Source organism: Diplotaxodon limnothrissa, linkage group LG17 (genome assembly GCF_057381915.1).
Source record: "Diplotaxodon limnothrissa isolate DT_005_m linkage group LG17, D_limnothrissa_male_GT1.1, whole genome shotgun sequence".
NCBI lineage: Eukaryota > Metazoa > Chordata > Actinopteri > Cichliformes > Cichlidae > Diplotaxodon > Diplotaxodon limnothrissa.
This window is the reverse complement of record NC_140612.1, coordinates 29,054,115-29,068,233: the sequence shown is the minus strand read 5'-3', so window position 1 is coordinate 29,068,233 and position 14,119 is coordinate 29,054,115.

Sequence of the window (14,119 nt, the reverse complement as noted above, 5' to 3'; positions counted from 1 at the left end):
TAGGTAAAAAGAACAGGAGACGGAAATAGCCTTAGAGGAAAATCATTAAAAGAAGCTATTTACTGAGGCTGTTAAACCAAACACAACACTGATTTGAGGCATTAATTTGAGGTAGATGTAGTCAACATGCAATAATCCACACATGAACCTAGTACAGATGTAAAACACCACAGCTGTTATTGCTAACATCCAATTAATTATCTCAATGTTTTTCTCTTAGTTAGCTTCAACTCATATATATGAAATCTGATTAATTTCAAAGAACATTCAACACATATGGAGTGGAAACCATGCATAACTGATCTGCAATATGCTGTGTATAATGAGTAAGAAAGCGGTTATGATACAAGCCAATTGTTGCATATGACAAAGATTTAGTCCTCTGCTGATAAGAAAGACAAAAAGCCCTCGTCTTTTCTACTTGTAGCTAAATAATCTTTCATTCACGCACCTTTTCCCTGACTTCTATCTCAACTTGCTCAAGATCCACAGCGCACAGGATGCACTCAGTAGAGGCAACGGCATAGAAGATAATACGTTTTGATCACAAAAGCTCAAATGTATTCTTCAACCTTGTCACGCTCAACTTATTGAATGCCTCCCCAGATAAGTCTGTCCAAGAGATAAAAGGGAAATGTTCAGACGCATTAATGATTACTTACTAATGACTGATCAAACAAAACATGCTGCCACTAGTAAGTACTGCTCTAATGAAGTGTGCTGAATACTAAACAATCGATAACATGGAGCCCAGTGTCTGTTAGGTCTGAGATATATACTTCTTTCTTTTCAAGCAGGACAAAAAGTCTTGAGCCATACTTCTTCTTTATATTTTGAGAAATAGGTACAACAGGTAGAAAAAGGTACAATTTATTGAAACATGTGCAAATACATGGAAATATAGCCTATAAATCAAAAACTGAGTTTGCACAATTCTAATGAGGTTGAAGTTGATATTTTCTATGACCAACTTTAATCTTTAACACAGTCTGAGATTTTCTTGTGATTCTTTTTAGGTTACAGGAGTTATTCTTCAGGCTTCTGAAGGATATTCACAGCTCGTGTTTGGGTGTTGGCTGCCTTTCGCTGCGGTCTCTGTCAAGATGATGCTACACAACTACAATAATGCTGAATTACACACTCTGGGGAGACCAGTCCATGACTGACAGGGTTCAGCTACATGTTTTTCCATCCTGGTAGTCTAGTATAGTACAGTCTGGTTCTTGTGTAATTTGGCATACCAGCCACTTGATCATAATTATCATTGTGTCTTTTCTTATGTCTTAAGAACATGACTTTTCAAGTAAAGGTAATCTGCTCTTGATAGTTACCTCTTTTGTCCTCCAATTGTCCAATTTCCTCACATTTTGTACGGACACACTGCAAACAATGCTGTGATTTGCTGGGTTTATAGTTGATAGCTGTTTGGGATTTATCTTATCTTCTAAACATAGTATTTTATGTCAAACTGTGATATCTTTGAAATTATGTGTCTCTGTGACAGGCAGCTACTAACCTACCTTTTTTAAGCCCCCCCCTCCACCCAAACAAAACAAAACAACAAAACAAAACTCCTTCCTCTGAAAATACCCAGGTACACAGAAAAAGGAGACAATGTTGAAATATAAACTCCCAAAGACCTTAATATAGGCTGGAGAACTATTGCTCAAGAATGGAATACAGACTATAATAGCTAAAAGTTAAATGAATTGAAATGCCCTTTCAAAGACTTAAACTTTTGACCAGAGATACTGTACACCATATGTCACAAACCACCTTATATAATAAATCAATGCACCTACTCTGTATTTTTGTCTCTTCTGCCTGATACAGTCTCTCTAACCATTGTTGACATTTGGCTCAAAGTATATTGATTCTTGCAGGGAAGTGAAGCACATATACACAGTGAATTCAAGCGTGGGGTGTGGTGCACAATGGGAACAAATTGGAGCAAGTGAATGTTTTTAACATTGAGACTTCTCATTTAAAACACACAGTCTCATCAGTCATGAAAAAGAAAATCACAGCTAAAAATGCATTTACCACCAAAATATGTCATACCTATTCATCCAAACCATATTGTAAACTACACTGTACACAGCAGCTGAGATCCCTCAGAGAAAAATATAAAGTACAGTAGATAAATACCTCAAAGGACAAATTATGAAAGTTCCTGACTTCATCACTAAAACTTTACAAGCTTTGAAAAGTGAAAATATTTCATGGCCAGCAGTTTGAGAAAAGAAAAGAAAAATCTACTAAATTCTTATTAAACTTCACCTCTGTTTGACTCATTTAGTTGACTACAGAGTATCTCTGCAATTGTACGGGCTTGTAGTTCAGTTGACTCCAGATTGCTAAATATGTATAAGAAGATCTTGAATAATGTAATCAAATGTGATATATTCACTGTGGTGGTGGAGCTCCCATTCCAAACACACAGCACCAATCTTTGAAGTAAATCCAGTGCTATGATATGTAAAAAAAATAAATTCATAGCTTTAGGGGATTTATTATGTCAACTGAATGCATGCATTTTGTTAAGTTAAAATAAGGAGTCATAGATGAAGGTTTCCATCAGTGGATTTCAATTTTGCTCCCTACTGGGCCCAAGTATTTGGGAAGTCTATATTTTTAAGATTTAAATTTTAAGACATAAGCTACCAGTTGCTAATGGGTTTTATTAGCGTAATGTTACCATTAAATTTTTAAAGAGTTAGAACAAAATGCACACCGTAAAGAAGTTTCTTGAGCCTTGAGAAACCCATCATTTCTGTTTTGCTAGGGAAATGGGAAATAAGTCTAACAATTTATTGCAAAATGAATAAAAATGCATTGAAATGCACTATATATGTCAATAAAAAAAAGGAAGAAAAAAAAAGAAATGCACTATATAAAGCAAAATCCCTAAAAACTTAACTTTGTACAATTCTAAAAAGCATGAAAATCAATACTTGGTGTGATTTTGAATCTTATCCTTTCAACATCATTTCTTTAAGTAGTCTTAAAGCAAAAGTTCTCCAGAGCTCTTCAAGGACATTTTAAAGCTTTTCTTTGACTGCTGGCTGCCTTTTGTTCTGTTCTCTGCCAACATAATCCCACAATGACAATAGTTCAATAATGTTGAGCTCTAGTCTCTGTGGAGGCCAATCCATGACTGAGCATAACTGATATATTGACTGATATATCTGCATTTATAATAGCTGATAATAAAAAAAGAAATGGGAGAAGCAACCTTAGATCATGTTATGTTGAGTATTAATATTACATAGTCTTTCCAACAGAAGGTACTCTGCAACGTCCCTGTTGGCAACACACATGTTTTTGGAATGCTGCAAATATGAGAAACAACCGAGTCAGACAGAGTGTAAATAAATAATCCACGTCTTGCTGTGACAATGAAGTTCATTTTTAAACTGCACTGTCATGTTATCTTATCATGGACTCATACATAATTATATATAACAAAAGTCTGACAAATCTGTTTATGTTTCATCTGAAAGAAATATTGTATTTTTAAATAAGAAGCACTCCAAGAGTCCAAACCTCTGCCAAAGGCAACTCAGTCTCCTGGCAGTATTTATTTTTAAGGGAAGAGAATTTTATATATATTCATTTCATTTTCTTTGTTCTTTTTAAACTTACTTTAAGAAGTTTGTAGTGCAGTGAAAGGTCAAGTGCAAGCTATCATGTTTACAGATGGACACACAGAACACACATCAGAAACACAACATCCTAGGTGAAGGTATAATCACCAAATATCAATATCTGTCTTGAAAATTCTATTTGTGTGTGTGTGTTTTTTTAATACCAAGGTGTTTAGGTCTTTTTTTTTCTGAAACCACAGTGCCTGCTTCTCATGTCAGCAGCAGGACTTTCTGCACAATGGCAGTAGCAAGATGTGCACCTATGCTCCACTGTTAAACTCCTGGCACACACATGTAGAGTTAGCCAGCGTTCAACCCTAAAACGTGTAACCAAGCTTTTCTCAAAGTGGAGAAAGGAAAGAAAAGCCACTGCGGGGCTGGAGGCAAGTGTCAAGCAGATCATTTTCACAGGTCCACCGAGTAGCTACCTTCCAAAAAACACGTAGCTCCAACCTCAGTGAGTAAAAGCCATGTTTGCCCTAATGGTACATTTTTTCATTTGACAGACACTGCAAGACATACAAGATAAAGCTCTAAGGTAGCCCTGTGACATCCTCATTTCCCCACATTCACCACCACTTTTTGCTACAAATGTTACCGCTTTAATTAACATGTATTCTATCAAAGAAACTCCGTGCCCCCTGGATATCAAACTTTATTACTTTTTTAAAAAGCATAGACAGAGGGGGAAAAAAGTAAATCTGCTGTCAGTCCTCTACGATAGAACAAACACGGAGAGTAAGTAAGAGTGTGAAGAGAGATCATTGGGAAATATGCAAATGTAGATATGAATACAGATCAGGCTTCTCAGTAGGAGATGAATACATTTACCTCTCATCTACATGCCGATAAAACACAATAAGAAGCATTTTTAGGGCTTCAGTACTGTAGAACAATTAAAGCTGTCAAAAAACCTACATGGTCAGATGTTATGAAATGAAATGAAAAAACATAATCAAAGGCAAACAGATGTACACAATGTCTATTAAAATCATTTTCTTGACAATTTCATTCTACCTAATGAAATCATAGATTATTATGTGGCCTCCAAAGGGACAGTTAACCCTGATGCATTTCTACAAGTGGTTACTGTAAAAACATGCACGTGCACGCGTCTCAGGTCAGGATAAGACCCATGCATTTATTGTCTAAGGATCTTCCACTTCTAGCTACAGGTCCTTCGACATTAAAAGCACGGGTCTTATGATTAGCAGCTTAAATAAAAGCCACATATATAAGAATAACTACATATACACTGAGTGTAGTGCACACATTAAAATGGAACTGCTAGTGTCAGTGTGTACACTGTATATAAAAATGTCTCTCTGCTGTTTCATCTTATTTCAGAGGATTGTATGAGTCCCATTGGATAAATAAGTCTTCCTTTTAAGCTCTACTTACACTCACCAGAGGCCTGTTTTATCACAAACAACATTTCTTTTTATTTCGCCCCCTTCACATTATTTTTCTTCTTTTTTCAAACTTGTGGTTCCAGGCAACCATTGCCAGTCTCCCTAGTCCTTTTCAGACATGGGATACAGAAGATTGCTGGCTTCGTTAATCTGTTTAAGTGATAGTCAGACATAGTTCACTTTTATTCTAATGTTCCTTATGGTTTTATCCAGATATACACACAACAGTGATAAGGAGTGTTATATTACACGTGTGATTTTTGTCATTCCTGCAAAAGACTCATTCACTTCTTGCAACAAGTTCTGCCTTCACTGATTCTAATCAAGAGCTCTGATTCTCTCACTAAAATGAGTGTCTTTGTGTGCTTGTGCCACATTGCCACAGCAGATGCTGCGCGCCAATCACGCACACACGATCTGGATTAAGAACAGAGGAAATGCATCAAAAACAAATGTCTTATTTTTTTGCAAAGTAGAAACAGAGCTGAGTAGATGCAAGAAACATTCAGTCTAAAGCAAACCTTTCAGTTCAGACTTGTTCCCTGTTAAAAGTGTTACTACGGGTAAATGTTACTAGCCTTGACCTGGTAAAGGTCATCACAATTTTTGTAACATTACTGTAGATCTGAAATTAAACTGTAAGGTTTACAGAATGCCTTAAAGGGTTTCCTGGCTTACAACGCAATTAAAATGAGTAATCTATGATAATTTAAGGTCAAAATGAAATAAAGAGTCATGAGATAACTGTTTTTAAAAAAATTGGTGCTATATAAATAAAATTTTACTTAATTTAATTCGATTGAGAGCATGGCACAACTGTCCTCAGGCTTCCTTCAAGCATCAGCAGAGTAGTCACAGGGAGGTTTATAGTGGACTGAGTGCTCCCCTAACCCCTGTGGCATGAACTCACTATATCTTTTTAATGAGACTCTCAGTGTTACAGGGCTCCAGGCTGGTGGCTGGAGGGGATGGAGTTTTCCAGGCATTCACCTGACATATGCGTAGTGATGGCTTTGGAAGGTGCACTGACACTAGCCACTAGGTATCAAAAGAGTCCCCTTGAACCAACACAGCACGTTCTATTTCTATTCATGTCAACCTGGCAAAGCTTCTGGACTATATATCACATTTAATCCCAACTAGCTCCAGGGATTTTATTCATGAACCAGTTTACGTCTATAAGTCTTCATACAGTACATCAAAGCAATGTATATTTGTAAATGTAAAAAGTTCATCAGAATCCTATTTTTATCTGTTACGTGTCTATATAAGTAACTGAAATCAAAAGTTTGGTTTTTTGATTTTTTTTTTTGCATGCTTACAGCCTAAAGTCTGACCTCAATCTGTCAGGTTGATGTAAAATCTATATTCATTTCTCTTCATCTGATCACATACATTTATGCTAAACCCTGTGGGTTTACCAGTCTTTTATCTAGAATAGAATTATTAAAGAAGCAATCATATGAATTATTAACCAAGTTTCACATGGTACTGCATGACACTAAGCAGAAAAGGTCTTGCAGAGTTAGGCTGTGTGACTTCAGATAAAAGAACTGAGCGAAATAAAAGTTACATTAACAGGAAATCAAACAGTTGTTCAAGTGATTATGCCTTTGGCCACAGGGTGTTACTGCGACAATTTTACTTTTTCTAATACAGCTGGCACCTGCTGGTAGCCAACATAAGATAACTGTGGCACAAGTGTGAGCATTCTGAAATGTCTGTCATACTTTTTTTGTTTTTTAAGTTGTCATGATTAATTCATTTGTTGTTTGTGTTACTGATAAAAAATTTAGTTCAGTCATAGAAACATCAGTTATACCAGATAAACAAGATGAGTAACTGCTGTGCTTTATTGAAAAGACAGCATACACGTAGTAATATAGTATATGCTGCACACAAGTCACTTTAATCACTAACTTGTTAATGTGGGTTTTACATTATAGGTTAAGAAAGCTGTGCTGTACAAGCCATGTCACAGAAAAAGCATAATGAAATTCCTGCAGAGCAAGATTTTGATGTTTTCTCTGCCAGGTCTGTATGCTGCAAGACAATTTAAGAGCTGGATAGCCAATGAATTACCAAATGAACCCCCCCCCCCCGTTTTTTTTTTTTTTACCATGGGCCTGCCTTAAGTGGGCCCACCATGACCTTAAGTCTGTTACCGTTTGTGCAAGAGACAAAATTAAAAACGCTTTTGAAAAGAAGAGAAGTTGACTTTACAGGGATATTTGGTGCTTTGTGGTGACACAAGGCATTCACAAGGTAATGCTGTCTGAACATGGACAGAAAAATTTGGGCTAGAAGGAAAATTCAAATGGTTCCAGAAAGATGGGTCTTGTTTTTTGTTGTTTTTTTAAAAATAATTTTTGCAGCAAAAATGACAACATATGTCAATTGGGGCTGTATACATTTTGGTCAAAAAGATAATTCTTTATTATCTTTATTTGTCTATTTAGACAAAAAAAACCCCAAACAAACCCCAAAACAAAACCTACCTACCAACTAACAGAAAGCACAAACTAAGTTTGCTATTTTCTGAGACTCACGTAAACATAATGCTGTGTTTCTGGGTGTCAGAACTTAAAGGGACGTGGAAATAAAAGCAAAGTGGTAAAATTTGTTTTTAAGCACCATGTTTAAGTGCTGCGTGACAAAGGTTGCTCTGTAAGAGCAGATTCAGTGCTGATTTGTTGTCATCTTGGAGCGCAGTTTTTGGGTGAGTGCTAAGCCAAGCAGCTGGGTGAGAGAAAACACATCACTCTTGAGAAAAGATGGTTGTTGTTTGGGTCGCCCATATGCCTCAGCATCTGTGAGTGACGATGAATGCTTTTGTGTAAGGGAAAATAATCCCAAAGCCCAATTCTTCTCTTTTTTGTAAACACTTTAAAAGTGTGTCTCTAAATGTGGATTACTTGCGTTGTACTTAGGTTTTTTTTTTTTTTAAAATATTGATTTTCAACATAATAATTATGTGCTGAAAAAACGTGGTTTGTTTGATTCCAGTCTGTTCAAACACTTCTCTCAAAAGTCCAAGGTTACTTCACAGCTGTCCTGCTGTTCTCCCCTTCGGCTTTACCATGAGTCATCACATGCAATTATGCCCTTGTGCAAAGGCTTTGTGGTTCAAGTAGGCAGATGTGGTTCTTTTAAATCTGTTCTACACAGTTGTAACCACTGCAAACTAAAGTACAGATTAAAAAAGGACGAAAAAACAAAAAACTTCATAGGAGTAAAGCAGTGGGGCAAAATACCAAAACAATAGGGTCAAAGACTAAAGCATGTAGAGCTCAGAGGAACTGCAAAACCACAGGATAACTCTCTCTGGGTTTTGTAAGACTCTTTTCACAATAAATTGAATTAAAAATTGTTGTTATAGTATCTGCTGCACTGTGGGAAATATTGATTATATCTGCTTTGTAAAAACAAAATCAACTGGGCTTGAAACACATTATCTATTGAATGAGGACTGCTCTGTTGACTAAAATATCAATATTCACTTGTTCAAAAACCTTGGGAAAGTTACATGGGAGATTAAACTATTTGCTGAAAGTGAAACAGCAAAGTTTAAAACTTTATGACCTGGAGGAGTTGAAGGAACAAGTGTTTTTTTTTTATTTTTTATTTTTTACCTACTTTCACATTTACATCTGGCATTCACCCTGTTATGTGAAATGACTTAATTCTTCATGGTAGAGATTTAACAAGGTGTAGGAAACATTCTTCAAAGATTGGCAGCTTCATATCCGCTGCCAATCTCCCATTCCATTGGTCATAGCTATCAAATAATACAATGTACACTCTAGCCATAAAGGCATGAATGTGATCAGTAACAATTCTCAGGAAGGCTGTAGTGTTTAAACTATATTCAGCCAGTAGTAAGGAACCAAAAGTGTGCCAAAAAGCATCTAAGCCCCTATTACAACACCACCAATATGCAGGATGGATGCAAGTGTTGATGTTTATAACCCACTCTTAGCTTACTACCCAAATGTTGCAGCAGAAATTCAAACTTAACAGACCAGCCAACAGTTTTCCAACCTGCTTTTGTCCAAATTAGAGAACCGGGGCCTTGGTTTTCTTTTCTTAGCTGACACAAATGGCACATGTAACAAAACTGACACTTCAAACCTGCCACTGCAGCTGCATGTACCTGTTTGTTAAACAGTCTACAGTACTGTGCAAAAATCTTGACCCCTCATTTTATTTAGCTTCCAAAGAATCAGACTTCCTTGTGATTTTTTAAATTGGTTTTGAGACAGGACTTGAGAGATGTACCTCATTCCACCAGAAATGGTCTCAGTGAAAGGGTGGTTGTCAAATAGCTATTCTTAAAGAGGTTCAGGAGAGTGACTGTACAGCCATCTGTAAAACATGGTGGCGGCTCTGTCATAGATTGGGGCTAAATTTCAGCCAGTGGTAGAATGTATTTGATTGGCAATGGCTTCATTTTTCAGAATGACAATGACAAATAGCAAATAGCAGTCATCATCCAAAAAGAGCTTTGAATGTCCTTTAAGAAGCCTGGAGAACTATTCCTGAAGAGCACCAAAAGAAATGGCAGCAAAGTTTGTCTCAGAAAGTTCACTATGGTGAAGAATAAAGGTGGTCAAACCAAATACTGACTCTAACTCTCATTAGAATTGAAAAAAACAACAACTATTTTTACCTTATATGTAGTATTTTCATGTGTTTTTGCACGTTTCAATGAATTGCTGGACCTATTTTTCCTTGCAAAATAAGAAAAAATCAAAGGTGACTCAAGGCTATTTGCACAGTCCTCTATGCTCCCAAAATAAGGTAATAATGCTTTTCTGGACAGCATGTGAGAGATTTGCTAAAACAATTCAATATTAAACTGTAATCCAAGAGCAAAGATCTAATCCCCTGGCACTACATATTTGTAACATAAAACAAATCAAACCAGTATTTAAATGATTGGGATTCATAAATTAGTCCATGTAGTATAAGAAAGGGGATGAGAAATAGCCATTAGGGGTCAAGTTAAACATCTTAACTAAGATTTAGATAAATAATGTATCTTCAACACTCATTTGATAAAAAAGTCATCTGTATTATGAGCATGATTTCAAATTCATTTAATGCAACTTTAGTTTAGCATTTTATGACACCAAAGTTCGTTAGCCCATATGGTCAGGTCAAGGAGAAAAGCCGAGGGAGTGCCAGGCTCGGCAGAAAAAGATAGGGTTCACTCTTGGCAGACTGTATGAAATTATGAATAAATAACCCAACATGCTGTTAGCCTGGAGATAAAACACACAACATTATCTTTCTACCCCACCCCCTGAAAAAATAATAAAAAATTAAATAAAAAAAGTAATGCCAAAAACAGATGGCTGCGCCTTCCTGTATGTCTCAGGCCTTTCCATCTCAGAGAACCATTGGCTCGTGCCTGAATTACTTGCACATGCAATACACAAGTGTGCTCTCACCTACAAATACACTGAATATCTTTCTCTCAAGCACACAGGCATGTTCTTTCATGGCCCTTCTCTTGTTTCCTGCCCAACAATTCTCCCATTCCCCCCCCAGTATCTCCGCTCTCCAAAAACCCTCGCTAATAAATATTAATGCTGACTTCCATGTGGTGGGACAGGGCTTACTCACAACCAAATGATCCTCACACAGAATAATGAAGCTGCTGGGATCCAGGTGAGAGGACGGAGGGAGGCTTATGTAACTCAGTGCCATGTCAGGTAGGTTTCATCCATAATTTAACACTCGGAGAAGCAGATTGGAGATATAGAAGGAGACGTGAGGAATTAGCCCCATAACCATGGGAAAGACATGGAAATGGGGAAAGCAAATGTAATGAGAGAGCGAGCCCGCAAGAGATTTAATGCAGCTCTGCAGCCAAGTTTTGGGTGTGTGATAAATGCGATCAAGTTGCGAATACATCATGCATATACCTGCTGAGAGCATCATACCATTACTACAAGCAAACTGCAGGATTTTTTGTTTATTTGCTGGTTCAGTAATATCGCTGTGGAGCAAAAGCCATTCCTTGTGTAGGAATGATCAATGTAAAAACATCAGCAAACAACTGTCCATCACAGGAGATCTCATAACTCACAAAATTCAAAGAATATTGGTTTGCCTTCTCTGCAAGTATCCCCTGTTGACACATATAAACAAGACAAATGGCTGTGACAGGCAATTTGACAGACACAGCAGTTGACAGCTTCACATTTTTTGGAGATCAATTTGCCACATGCAGTGCAGCTATACATGGGCCAAACGATCAGTGAGGGACAAGAAACAACAAGGTTATTGATCTAGGTGACCTCTGAACTGTATATTTTGTCCTGGATATGATCACCCTCTGCAGAGTAAGAAAGCTATGGTTAAGCTTATCAAACCTTTGGCTGAATAGCAAATGTGCTGTAGCCTCTTTTAAAGATTTATATTGATATCGTACTTGATGTCACATGACATTGTGGAGCAGGGAAATTATTTTACTGCTATTGTTAAATAATTGTCATCATTACCATTGCATTAACAATATAATCTGGAGTTTATATTGTGTTTAGAGGTTTAAACAGTGTGTCTTTCAGAAAGGCTAAAAGTAACAGGACAGGAAACAGGCTTGGAGAGTTTTGCAGAAGTGGAAGTTATTTTGAGCAGCAGGCTAAGACGAGGCTTTAACAATGTAACAGATAGCTTTAAGAAGGCCTTAAGCAGTTATGACTATTTTATACACAATGCATATCTGTGCTTATTTGAGTTGATGTTCAGGTTCATTTATGGTCTTAAGCTTCATCTAGTGAGAGTGTCTAGATGATCCATGCTGAGGGAAAACTAGAACATAGAAGGAATTGCAGTACATGCTTACACAACAGTTCATTTTAATATCTTTTATATGTTCATATTCTTGTATTAAGCTTTTAAGTAGAAGTTCTTGGTTAAAACATTTATTTAGTAGAAGACATACACATAGTCTCAGTGAGCCTCTGGTCTGGTGAAAGGTCAGAAGTGCAACAGGTGAATTGAGAAAGAGCATGTGAGGTCGTGACACACACACATGAGTTAAATTTATTTAGAGGAGAGATTAGTCATGTCTGGTTGTAACTGCAAAAGTGTCTCGGTAAAAGAGGAACCGTCCTTGTTGTCTCGGCAAGAAAGAGGAACAATTTACTTTAAGACAAGAACGGAAAGTACCAGCCATGAAAATAGAAGATGATCTTCTAGGTTAAAAGTCCTTGTGGTGTTGATCTGATCTATGTATAAAATGTATCTGTGACGCATGAAGGGGCGTCAGTAAATCAAACCCTGATGCTATAAAATATCTGTTTATGCTTTGATTAAGTCGGAGATCACTTGCTGTCGGCGTACAGAGTATCTTCCCACACGTGTGTTCATTAAAATCATTGCTTGACCAAGACCTTCTGGACCATGGGTGGTTTGTACTCTCCTTCCTCAATTGTGAACCTTAACAACATCTAATGCAAAACAACTTCTATCTCCAAGTTTATAAATACACATATTCATAGAGTACTGTTTCCTCAAAATAATACTTTGCTTTCTTGAAATAATGTGAAATTATATACAATATAAATTAAGTTAAATTAAATTAAAGATTACTAAACTAATTAAACATAGACGGACGCTTATTTGTTTGCATGGGTCTGCGAGGGTGTATATTTAAAGGACACTTGATATGCACGTACACGCCATAATTGCCATGGAAATGTAGACATAAATATTCATAACACCCCTTCTGTCTGCATGCATACAGGTACCATTAAGTGGGTGGCTATGCATGCATAATGCATCTATATCCTTGTTTGTCTGCATGTGTTTGCCCTTGGATCAAACATTCTTGCCAGTAGAGAGCACATGCAGAGGTGAGTCGAGAGCCACAGTTGCAGCAGGGCCAAGGGCCAAGCTGGAGCCAGATTGATAAGAGGGCCCCTATAGAGCCCCCAGAGGGCCACTAATGGAGCTGTCATCATGCAACGTCCTTGCTGTGCAACAGCCTCCTCTGCTGTCACACAGATATCACTTATACATCACACACATGAACACGCATACTGTTTACTGGTCTTGACGATTCAGCAGTTTGTCCTCAGCTGCAGTCAGTACTGGAGATCTTTCAAAGGCACAGCTGCGTCAGACAGCCAAAACACTGTCATCTCGGCAGGATGCGAGAGTACAGGGGCGTTTAAAGGCAAACATAGCTGTTTAAATTTTACATTATGCATTCAGGGCTTTGACCTCAGAAATCTGAAAAGGTCATAAGAGACAGTACAACAAAGAGATTTGGTAAACCACAAAGCATTTTACAGGGTGTTACACATGTCACAACCAGTTTAAAAAAAAATTCTGTGACTGCCTTGTAGGGAAACATTTGAATTTTCCCTGTGATATAAGTCGTTGCTTCTGCAGGAGCAGTAGCAGTTTTGGAAATAAAGTGCAAAGACATTTTCTCTGTATTTCATGTAAACGTAAGAGTGGAGAAAATGGCTTAAACCCATCACTTATATAACTAACTTTTACTATGTGAAAGAGATCCAAAATCAAAAAAGGAGGTTGTTTGGTTTAACCTACAGCCTTACTGCTAAACATTAAATCCTTGCATCTTTTCAATGCCATGCAAAAGCCTGAGGATTTTATATAAGGTCATTTTCACTACTTCAGCAACTTGTTTTAAACGTGAAGACAAAACAGATCTCTTTTCTAGTGATTGTGCAACTGCATTTGTATCTGACCTTTCAAGTTTTATCAATCCCCTTATTTTGACTTTTTTTTTAAATCTATCATTGTGTCATATTAGTTAGAGAACGTCCAATAGTCCTAGAGGAGAAGAGATACGAGTAACTAAAGTGAAACTGAGTCTAGGCAAAAAACAATCTGCATTAGCCTTTCCTGAGGAGAGGATCTACTGTTTCTCCATCAGCCAGTCTCTCTTTGGCTCATTCCTTTAGGTGTTACCAACCAGGCTCAGGAATGTCACTGACACTAATCTTAGCTTAAGAAAAGAGCATTTAGCAGTGGTATAAACTCTTATACCACTGCTTATAAGGGAAGTTGGGGATATGT